The following is a 12,600-nucleotide window of genomic DNA, read 5'->3' as shown; positions in this document are numbered from 1 at the left end:
CTTCCCTCTAGGTTCTAATAACATGTTATTTCTGAGTCATTGCTAGCAGTGTTTTCACTGTTCATATTTCCACCAAAAGTCTGTTTGTGATTATTTAGACGTTCTCTAGGGTGATTTAGTATTTTTCTACCGTGCTCCTCAATCCCTTCTGAGTCCTCGCTGGCAAAGTTATTAGCATCCATATCCCTTTTAACAACTATTCAAGGCAATCTAGGCTTTATATATCATGCTTTTCCTAAATCTTGTGTTTACCACCTAGTACTCAGTTCCAAAGCCATTTACATATTTTTTTATATTTATTTGTCACAACAACATCTCACTTCCAGGAATCAAAATCTCTACTTGTTATCTACTGCTACTTTACCCCAAATTTAGTGCCTTCAAACAACAAAGATTTACTACCTAAACTTCACAATTTTAGTTTTGAAGGTTGAAAGTCCAAAATCAATTTGGGTTAAAATCAAGATGTCAGCAGAGCTGTGTTGCTTCTGGAGATTCAAAGGAGGACTATGTCACCTTCCTATCCAGCTTCTACAGCTTACCTGCACTCCTTGGTTCGTGGCTCTGTCTCATCTTCATTTTCTGTCGCATCTCATTTTTCTTCTTCCAGTATCTGCTTCTTTCTTCTGAGGACCACTGCGATTACATTGTTTAGCCCAGATAATCCAGGATAATCTTCCCATTTCAAGATCCTTAACTTAATCATGTCCATAAAGTCCTTTTTCTATATAAAATGACATTCAAGTGTTCTAGGGATTTGGACATGAACATCTTTTGGGAGAAGAGGAGCATTATCTTATCCACCACATGCTCACTTCTCTTTTCATTCTTTTGTCTTTACCTCTTCAGTTTTCAGTTCTTGTATATTCTATTTATCTGTTCAATTCACTAATCCAATCATCTGTCATTTTTTGACTCTACTATTAAATCCATTTTGTTCTTATTTTTATACATTATATTTTCAGTTCTAAAACCCCATTTGACTCTTTTTTATTAGTTTCAATCATCTATTGCAATTCTCTATCCTCTATCCATCTAGCTCATCTGTATTTTCCCTCTATTTCTTTAACACATTAATTATGATTGCTTTAAAAGTCCTTATCTCTTAACTCCAAATTTTGGATCATCAGTGAGTCTGCTATCATTAGTTTTCGATGTGGCATAACAGATTACCACAACTTTAGCAGCTTAAAAAAACACACACGTTTATTATTTCACAGTTTCTGTGATTCAGCAGTCTGGGCATAGCTTATCTGGGTTCTTTGCTTATACTAGAGTGTAAGAATTTCAAGATATTGGCCAGGCTTCATTCTAATCTGGAGGCTCAAATGAGAGGAAAAAAAGCTACCAGGCTCACTCAGATTCTGGGCAGAATTTATTTCCTTGAAATTGTAAAACAAATGTCTTCATTTCCTTGCTCTTTGTTGGCCAGAAGTTACCCTCAGTACCTGGAATCTATCCAAACATGACCATTTACTTCATCAAGCCATCAAGGAGAATCACCAGCATGAGTTTCTGGATGAACTCTTACATAATATAATGTTATAACAGGAATGACAGCACATCACCTTTGCTGTATCCCATAAGTTATATTAAATCACATGTTCTGCATGCTCTCAAGAGGAACTCAGGAGCCTGAACACAAGGAATTACTGATCATTGGGGGTCACCTTATGGTCTGTTCCACCATACTGCTTTTATCATATGGCTATTCCCCATTCTTTCTAAGTTTTATTTTATGGCTTGTGAGTTTTATTGTATGCCAGATGCTAGGTAAGATGGATTGATTATAAAGACTCTAAGTGATGTTATCTTCAACTAGAAAATCTTCTCCCTTTCTCCAGATAGCAAATAAAGGCCTTATTACTCACTCTAACAAAGTATCTTGCTTGTTCAGGGCTCTGTTTCAGTGTTAGTAATGATTCCACCTACATCTAGCTTTCCTGTTCCTCAGATAGAGCTCTCCAGTCTTTTTCTTGAGATTCTGATGGGTCTTAACAACCACAGCCCTAAAATAACAGGGTATTTCAGCTCTGCTCTTTAGAGTTCAAATCTCTGCTCTCTAGCTTCCTGACTCAGATAATTCATGGAATACTTTAACTCAATATACCCTTTAAACCACTAGTTCAGACTTACTCCCTATTGTGTTTTTTTACTCTATTATTTTATCTTATTCCCATCTATTATAATATTAAGACAGAATGATTGCATGCATTCCAGTTAGAGATGGTTGTACTTTATAGCTAAATCCAACAAGTTATTATTATTAAATGACCCATATTTCTCCAGCAGTAATTTCTGCCTTAAATGCCATTTTGTTCAACATTAAGAAGTATTCTTTAGTTGGTGTTTATATGCATTTTATGTCTTTTATCATCTTTTAACTTTTAATCTTTATGTTTTTGGTTTTACATATATCTGTTGTAAACAATACCTATTTTTTCATCTACTGTAAAGTTAATCCATGAATTTTCCCTATATCTGAAAATACATGGAACATAAGACACTTTAATTCTACTCAATCCTCTCAGTTTATTTTGATTCTTTAAACAAAATACATTTTATTCAATCCTGCCAGTTCTTAACTTGATTTATCCACCTTTTTTTGGCTTGAAACAACTGAAATCTATTCTCTTAAAACTTCTGAAGGCCATAATAAGTCCAACACCTGTCTTACAGGACTAACATCAAAGTGTCAGCAGGGCTGGTTTCTTCTGGAGATTCTAAGGGAGATTGTTTCCTTGGCTTTTCCATTTTCTTTCTTCCTTTCTTTCTTTCTTTCTTTCTTTCTTTCTTTCTTTCTTTCTTTCTTTCTTTCTTCTTTCTTTCTTTTTTCCTGAGAAAAAGATTTTATTTTTATTTATTTTTTATTTTTTTAATAATAAACTTATTTTTTATTGGTGTTCAATTTGCCAACATACAGAATAACACCCAGTGCTCATCCCGTCAAGTGCCCCCCTCAGTGCCCGTCACCCATTCACTCCCACCCCCCACCCTCCTCCCCTTCCACCACCCCCAGTTCGTTTCCCAGAGTTAGGAGTCTTTATGTTCTGTCTCCCTTTCTGATATTTCCCACATTTCTTCTCCCTTCCCTTATATTCCCTTTCACTATTACTTATATTCCCCAAATGAATGAGAACATATAATGTTTGTCCTTCTCGGATTGACTTACTTCACTCAGCATAATACCCTCCAGTTCCATACACATTGAAGCAAATGGTGGGTATTTGTCATTTCTAATGGCTGAGTAATATTCCATTGTATACATAAACCACATCTGCTTTATCCATTCATCTTTGGATGGACACCAAGGCTCCTTCCACAGTTTGGCTATTGTGCACATTGCTGCTATAAACATCGGGGTGCAGGTGTCCCGGCGTTTCACTGCATCTGTATCTTTGGGGTAAATCCCCAGCAGTGCAATTGCTGGGTCGTAGGGCAGGTCTATTTTTAACTCTTTGAGGAACCTCCACACAGTTTTCCAGAGTGGCTGCACCAGTTCACATTCCCACCAAGTGTAAGAGGGTTCCCTTTTCTCCGCATCCTCTCCAACATTTGTGGTTTCCTGCCTTGTTAATTTTCCCCATTCTCACTGGTGTGAGGTGGTATCTCATTGTGGTTTTGATTTGTATTTCCCTGATGGCAAGTGATGCAGAGCAGTTTCTCATGTGCCTGTTGGCCATGTCTACATCTTCCTCTGTGAGATTTCTGTTCGTGTCTTTTGCTTTTCCATTTTCTAAAGAATGTCCCCATTCCTTGGCTCGTGGCCCTCTCCTCCCCGTTTTACACTTTTACATCATGTTTTTCCTCCTCTGTCATCAAATCTTGTCTGTCTCTTGCAAGAATATTTGTGATTACATTATCCTGGATAATCTGCCCCATCTTGAGATCCTTAAGTTAACCCTATCTCCAAAGTCCTTCTTGGTACATAACGTTCACAGGTTCCAGGGATTAGGATCTGAATGTCCCCATTTTTGCCCAAAATTCAGAAGCATCTGCCGAAGGCCCTTAAAAATGATGTCCTATTGGGATGCTTGGGTGGTTCAGTGGTTGGGTGTCTACCTTCAGCTCAGGGCCTGAACCTCAGGGTCCGGGATCAGTCCCGTGTCGGGGTCCCTGCAGGGAGCCTGCTTCTCCCTCTGCCTGTGTCTCTGCCTATCTCTGTGTGTCTCTCATGAATAAATAAATAAAATCTTTAGGAAAAAAAGAAAGAATGATGCCCTATTGTGAGAGGTGGCTTGGATGAAGCTGAAATCCCAAGAGGAGGTGAGTTCCCTGACTTAAAATGTTAAAATATTCAGTGAAGAGCCTGGCAATACCATATTGGCTACTATTTTCCTTGTTCTCTGGCAGCTGGCACACTGCATCCTCCATATACAGTGAGGACATGCAGCTGGGTCAGATACTTGCAGTCCAGCAGGGATAGGACTCTGGACTCAACATCCTTTGATCAGGGTTGCTTCCAAGCTCTCTGATCTATCCACTTTTATCACATTTTTAATTACTTCTCCGTCACAAATTGTCATCACAGAAAAATGTGGTCATTTTTTCAACAACAGTATCCTTTAGAATTTTATTCTTTCATGAGATTTCTTGATGTCTATGTCTTTGGGAATTTTTCTTTTTGAAATAATCTGAAAAGGCTATATTTATATTTAATCTTAAAATATACTTTTGGTGGATATGATTTCTAGGTGGCATTTACTATTTTTTTGGTAATATGTTGAAGAAGCTATTCCATAGATTATGGCTTCTGTTGTTGCTAGTGAAAAATCATCTGTCACAGTAACAAGAATAGTTACCCTAAGTAAGGTAAGGACCTCATTTTTCCCTCTAGCTATTTTCAGCTTTTCTTTTTCTTTGTGTTTTATCTAGAAGAACACCATTTTTACTTATTGTGTGAAATAGTATTATCTTGAGCATTTCTGGAAAACAAAGAAGATCCATTATTTATATGGAAAGAATATCCATTTTCAAATTCATGTAATTTTTTTAATAATTCCTTTCCTTTCTTTACTCTGTCCTCCCTTTGAGAACCAGATAATTAACCAGACACATAATTAATCAAATATCAGCTTTCCTGAATTGACATTCTATGTCTCACACATTTTGCTCACACATTCCACTTGGAATTACATTTTAAATATTTCTTCACATTATCTTAACCATATTTCTAATTTCCTAAAGTTTGTTCTTTCTCTTTTTCTCTTTACATAGCATCCCTTAGTGAAAGGGATTATAGGGAAAAGGAGAGAAAATGAGTGGGAAAAATCAGAGAAGGTGACAGACCATGAGAGACTCCTAACTCTGGGAAACAAACACGGGGTAGTGGAAGGGGAAGTGTGCAGGGGGATGGGGTGACTAGGTGATGGGCACTGAGGGGGGCACTTGATGGGATGAGCACTGGGTGTTTTTTTTTTTAATTTTTATTTTTATTTATGATAGAGAGAGAGAGAGAGAGAGAGAGAGGCAGAGACCTAGGCAGAGGGAGAAGCAGGCTCCATGCACCGGGAGCCCGACGTGGGATTCGATCCTGAGTCTCCAGGATCGCGCCCTGGGCCAAAGGCAGGCGCTAAACCGCTGCGCCACCCAGGGATCCCAGCACTGGGTGTTATACTGTATGTTGGCAAATCAAACTCCAATAAAAAATATACATACAAAAAAACTTATTCTCAAATAATAACTCTGATGTGACCTTATTTTTTCATTTATTTTTCAGTCATATTGTAGATTAGTCTCTGGCAGCTGCTCACCCCAAATTGCCCATTCACAATTTTTTTAAAGATTTTATTTATTTATTCATGATAGACAGAGAGAGACAGAGAAGCAGAGACACAGGCAGAGTGAGAAGCAGGCTCCACACAGGGAGCCCGATGTGGGACTCGATCCCAGGACCCCAGGATCACACCCTGGGCCAAAGGCAGGCACTGAACCCCTGAGCCACCCAGGGATCCCCAACCCATATATAATTTGTATATATGTATACACATACACCCTTACACATAATAAGGCTGATTATAAGCCATTTTTATGTGTGCAAATTTGTCCGTGGTTTTTTATTACAATGTTTGAATATGAATATAGAAAAAATATATATGTTGGAATGCATGGTACTGATGTTTACTTCCCACACTCTTTAAAAGAAGTAACATGAACAAAAAGAAAGAGTAATTGAAAAATTTTACATATGACTTCTAGGGATATTTATGCCAACTCAGGTTAGTAAAACAAAATTATAGGATGAGAGCTCCATAGCCTGTATAGCAATAAGCTCACACTGTAAAAAGAATGACGGTTTCAGAGATAAAGTATAGGTAACATACAGCTTCACCTACTATTGCTATAAAAGAATAATAAATAATTTTTCTTTTATAACAAATAAATTAATAGATGAGGTCCAACATTAACAAGCTATAATGGCAGAATACTATTAATAATAGTCATTCAATATTTTATTTTACTTAGTGGTATTTTTTTGTAGAAAAAAAATTATTTTTCTTTGACCAACCCCTGTTTATTCCATGTGTTTCTTTTATTTATCTTACAGTATCCTTGCATGGAAACTAAGCCAATCACTTTCATATCGTAAACTTTGGAAATGATTATCTTTGTCAATTATTTGCTAAAACAAGGTAAAACAACAACAATAACTACTACTACAAAAACAAAGAGCTTAGGTGGGATAGAGACCATATGAATGAATCAGGAAATAACTAACATGCATGAAAACATTTTAACTCTTAATACTTTTTTACCAACACTAACAATGCCCTGACCATGTTTTGTATCCAAAAATGGCAGGCATTTTGAGGAGCCCCTATACGTTCCAGGGAAAGTAGGCTGATATTACATGTCAAATTTCTTCAGTTGACTTAAACCAGTAGTGGCACTGAATATCTGTCAACAGAGCTCTTCTTATCTGCCAAATCTCTAGCCTGCTCCTTTCATGGATGGTGGTCTGAACATGCAGTTCCTCACCTGACCCCTGTGATGTTCCAGAAAGCTCAGGATATGCCTACAGGCTGCCAGCACAATTAGATCTTAATGTTCCAAGATAAACATTATTTGTTTGATGCTTCAGGATGTACCACCCTTCTTGGAGAATTCAGTGTGCTATTTGACTAAGAAGTAATGAGGCCTACACACATATAGTCTAAATCAGTTAAGGCCATGTTTGGAGCAGTAATGAGGGGTTTCTTCCCCTCCCAGTCAGAGTGGCATCAGTAGAAGCTTCATGGGAGGCCTAAATCCTACCCCTACTCCATAATGATGAAGAGCTCCTCTACCCCTCATACCCACAGAGACAAAGTAGAGAATCAGAACTTTCACCTGCATCAGACAGAAATGAGGCTGTGCCAATGGGGTGATATCAGTAGAGGCCTGATAAAACAAAAGTTTTAATTATAATCCAGAACCACGTGACAATATGTCCTGATTTCAATCTAAAAAATCACTTATAATATGAAACAAACAGAAAGATCTCAACTTCAATGAAAAAAGAGAATCAATGAATGCCAACACAGAGATGATATAGATGTTTGAATTATCTGACAAGGATTTTAAAGTAGCCATCATAAAGATGCTTCATCAGGCAATAATGAACACACTTGAAACAAAATTTTTTAAAGGGAAGTTAAGACTTTAAACAAATAAAAAGCCCCAGCAAAGAAATAATAGATATAAAGAAGAATTAAATGGAAATTTTAGAACTGGAAAATTCAGTAATGAAAAATAATAACTCAATATATACATTGAATAGCAGAATGAAGGGGACAAAAGAAAGAATCAGTAAACTTAAAGATTGGGCAAGACTAATTACTCAATTTGAACAATGGAGAGAAAAGTACAATGAAAAATAAATGAACCAAGCCTCAGTGACCTGTGGGATGATAACAAAAGATATAGTATTCACAGCATTGAAGTCCTAAAAACAAAGAGAAGGGAAGTATAGACTGCAAAAAATAATTCAAGGAAATAAAGGCCAAAAGCCTTTAAAAGCAGTTGGAGAAAAGACAAATTTATAGATGCAAGAAGATGACTAAAATAGGGAATCACCCCCCCAAAAAACTATGTACCCAAGACACATCAAATTCAGTTCTTGGAAAATAAAGACAAAGAAAAAAGTCTTTATAACTACCAGAGAGAAAACTCTCACATCTAGGGGGAAAAAATAGAAAAAACACTTGGGAAGGCGAGGGAACAATCCAAAGGACAGGAGATTTCTCATAAGAATCTATAAGGGCCAGTAGGAGGTGGCATAACATTTTTGAAGTACTGAGAAAATATTAGGTGTCGACTCAGATACCTATATCTTGGAAATTATATTTCAAGAATAAAGAGTAAATAAACACATTCTCAGTTGAAGGAAAACTGAGAGGGAGGGTAGGTCATAAAACTAATCTAAAAGAATGGCTAAAGGAAATTCTTCGCACAGAAGGAAAGTGAATAAAAATGAAATCTTGTAATAACAATATTGTAAGAAAGAACAACAGAAAAAACAAAAACATGGGTAAATACATAGAATTTCCTTCTAGTTTTTAGTTTTCTAAATTATGTTTGACAGTTGAAGCAAAAATTATAACCACTATTGTGGTTCTCAATGTAGGAATAAGAAATATTAAAGTCAATTATTTTTTATTGTTTTAAAATTTTAATTACAGTACAGTTAGCATAGTGTTATATTCATTTCAAGTATACAATACAGTGATTCAAACTTCTATGCATTACTCACTGTTCATCATGATAAGTGCACTCCTTAATCCCCTTTTACCTATTTCACCCATCCCTTTCACCACCTCCCCTTTGGTAACCATCGGTTTGTTTTTTATAGTTAAGAGCCTGTTTCTTGATTAGTCTCTCTCCCTCTTTTTTTTTTATGGCAATTTTTTTTGGTATATTTTTTATTGGAGTTCGATTTGCCAACATATAGTATAACACCCAGTGCTCATTCCATCCAGTGTCCCCCTCAGTGCCGGTCACCCAGTCATCCCATCCCCCCACCCACCTTCCTTTCCACTACCCCTTGTTCATTTCCCAGAGTTAGGAGTCTCTCATGTTCTGTCACCCTCTCTGATTTTTTCCTACTCATTTTCTCTCCTTTCTCCTATAATCCCTTTCACTATTTTGTATCTTCCCCGTATGAGTGAAACTATATAATGATTGTCCTTGTCTGATTGACTTGCTTCACTCAGCATAGTACCCTCCAGTTCCATCCACATTGATGCAAATGGTGGGTATTCATTGTTTCTAATGGCTGAGTAATATGTACAATGGAATATTTCTCTCCCTCTTTTTTTTTCCTTTGCTCATTTGTTTTGTTTTTCTTCCACATATAGGTAAAATCATATGGTATTTGTCTTTTTCTGATTGACTTATTTCGCTTGGCGTTATACTCTCTAGCTCCAACCATGCTGTTGCAAATGGCCTTCATAGACTCTGAACTACAGAGAACAAACTGATGGTTACCAGAGGGGAAGTGGGTGGGGCAATGGATTAGTAGGTGATGAGGATTAAGGAGCATACTTGAGAGTGATGAGCACCAGGTGATATATGGAATCATGGAGTCATCATATTGTATACCTGAAACTAATATAAAATGTAGGTTAACTAACTGGAATTAAAACTAAAATCTTAAAAAGAAACACATGTGGTTGGGGGCACATGGGTGGCTCAGTTGTTTGAGTATCCGCCTCTTGGTTTCCACTGGGGTCATGGTTTTGGGATCATGGGATCAAGCCCTTTGTTGGATTCCTTGCTTAGCAGGGAGGCTGCTTGAGATTCTCTCTCTCCCTCCTTCTCTGCCCCTTCCCTTGCTGCAACCCCCACACATGCATGTGCTCTCTCTCAAATACATAAATAAATCTTAAACACATACACACATGTTGCAAATGGCAAGATTTCATTCTTTTTTATTGCTAATATTCTATTGTATGTATATACACCACATCTTTCTTATCCATGCATTTATCGATGAACATTTGGGCTACTTCCATAATTTGACTATGTAAATAATACTGCAATAAACATAAAAGTGCCTGTCTCCCTTTGAATTAGTGCTTTTGTATTTGGGGGTAAATGCCCAGTAGTGCAAGTACTGGATCATAGGGTAGTTTTATTTTTAATTCTTTTTAGGAACATCCATACTATTTTCCACAATGGTTGCATCAATTTGCATTCCCACCAACAATGCAAGAAGGTTCCTTTCTCTCCACATCCTCACCAACACTTGTTTCTTGTGTTGTTTTTTTTTTTTTTTAATTTTAGCTATACTGACAGGTGCAAGATGAAATCTCATTGCAGTTTTGATTTGCATTTCCCTGTGATGAATGATGCTGAGTATCTTTTCATATGTCTGTTGGCCATCTGTATGTCTTCTTTGGAGAAATGTCTGTTTATGTCTTCTGCCCATTTATTTTTATTTTTATTTTTTAACTTTAAATTCAATTTGCCAACATACACTACATCATTAGTTTCAGATGTAGTTTTAAATAATTCATCAGGGGACGCCTGGGTGGCTCAGCAGTTGAGCATCTACCTTTGGCTCAGGGCATGATCCCAGGGCCCAGGATTAAGTCCCACATTGGGTTCCTTGCAGGGAGCCTGCTTCTCCCTCTATCTATGTCTTTGACTCTCTCTCTCTCTCTCTCTCTCATGAATAAATAAATAAAATCTTTAAATAAATAAATAAATAAATCATCAGTTGCCTATAACACCCAGTCACATGCCCACCCACCTTAATGCCCATCACTCAGTTACCCATTGTTTAATTGGATTATTTGGTTTTTGGGTGTTGAGTTTTATAAGCTCTTTATATATTTTGGATACTAACACTTTATCACATATGTCACTTGCAAATACCTCTCCCATTCAGTTTAGTTTTGCTGATTGTTTCTGTTATTATGCAGAAGCTTTTTATTTTGATGTAGTTCCAATAGTTTATTTTTTATTTTATTTTCTTTGCCTCAGGAGATGTTATCTAGAAAAATGTTGCTATGGCTGAGAAATTACGACTTGTTCTCTCTTCTAAGATTTTTACGGTTTCAGGCCTCACATTCAGATCTTTCATTGATTTTGAATTTGTTTTTGGGGATCCCTGGGTGGCGCAGCGGTTGAATTTGTTTTTGTATATGGTGAAACTGGTCCAATTTCATTCCTTTGCATGTAGTTGTCCAATTTTCCCAACACCATTCATTTATTGAAGGGAATATCTTTTTTTCCCATTGTATATTCATTCTTCCTTTATTGAAGAGTAATTGACCATAAAATTATGAATTTATTTCTGGGTTTTCTATCCTGTTCCACTAATCTATGTGCCTTTCTTGTGCCAGAACCATACTGTTTTGATTACTACAGCATTGTAATATATCTGGAGTCTAGAATTGTAACACCTCCAATTTTGTTTTTCTTTTCAAGATTGCTCTGGTTATTCAGGATCTATTGTGATTACATGCAAATTTTAGGATTGTTTATTCTAGTTCTGTGAAAAATGCTGTTGATATTTTGATAAGGACTGTATTAAATCTGTAGATTGCTTTGGGTAGTATAATAAGTCAATTATGTTTTAAACAGAAAAGATCAAGAAGACATAAGGGAGATAAAATTTCTAAGCTTCACTTGAAACGGTAAAATAATTCTTCAGTAGACTGATAACTTACGGATATAAATGTAATACTATGAGTAATTGCTACAAAAGCTATAATTAGAGGTATACTCAAAAATACTATAGATAGATCAAAGTGGAATTCTAAGTAATATTCAAGTAATCCACAAATTGGCAGAAAAGAGAACGATATAAATAAAATAAAGGAAACAAAAATAATATGAAATATTTAAGTGTTATGATACCATTAATTACATTTAAATTATTACATTTAAATATCTAAATATACAAATTAAAAGACAGGGATTCTCAGAGTATACTAGACAATAATCTAAATATATGCTATCTATAAGAAACTCACATCAAACTTAACCATAAATTAGGTTGTAAATAAAAGAATAAAAAAAGATATACCAGGTGAACATTAACAAAAATAATAGCAGGAATGACTATATTAATATCAGAAAAGTAGACATCAGAGCAAAGAAGAATTATAGAAGTCATTATATAATGATAAAAGGACAAATTCATCACCAGAGCAAATCTAATGTGAATGCTCCAAACAACGAAGCTGCAAAGCATGTGAAGAAAAAATTGCAAAAGCTTAAAAGGAAATTAGACAAATACACAATTATATTTGGGGACATCCCTACTCCTTCTCAGCAATTGACAAGAAGAAGAAAGGAAATCATTACTAACAATAGAGAAACTCAATAACATCATCAACCACTGATCTCAATGACATATATAGGCCATTCCACCCAACTACGGCAGAATACATATTTTTTCAAGCTCTCATGGGCCATATACCAAGGTAGGCTATACCCTAGTCCATAAAAATAAGCCTCAGCTGACTGAAAAGAATTGGAAATCAGAGTTTGTTACCTGTAAGACTGACCATATTTTGAGATTATCTTTGTGTATGGTGTAAGAGAATGGTCTAGTTTCATTCTTCTGCATGTGGATGTCCAATTTTCCCAGCACCATTTATTGAAGAGACT

This window comes from Canis lupus, chromosome 24 (genome assembly GCF_003254725.2).
Source record: "Canis lupus dingo isolate Sandy chromosome 24, ASM325472v2, whole genome shotgun sequence".
NCBI lineage: Eukaryota > Metazoa > Chordata > Mammalia > Carnivora > Canidae > Canis > Canis lupus.
Note: the sequence above shows the minus strand (reverse complement) of the source record.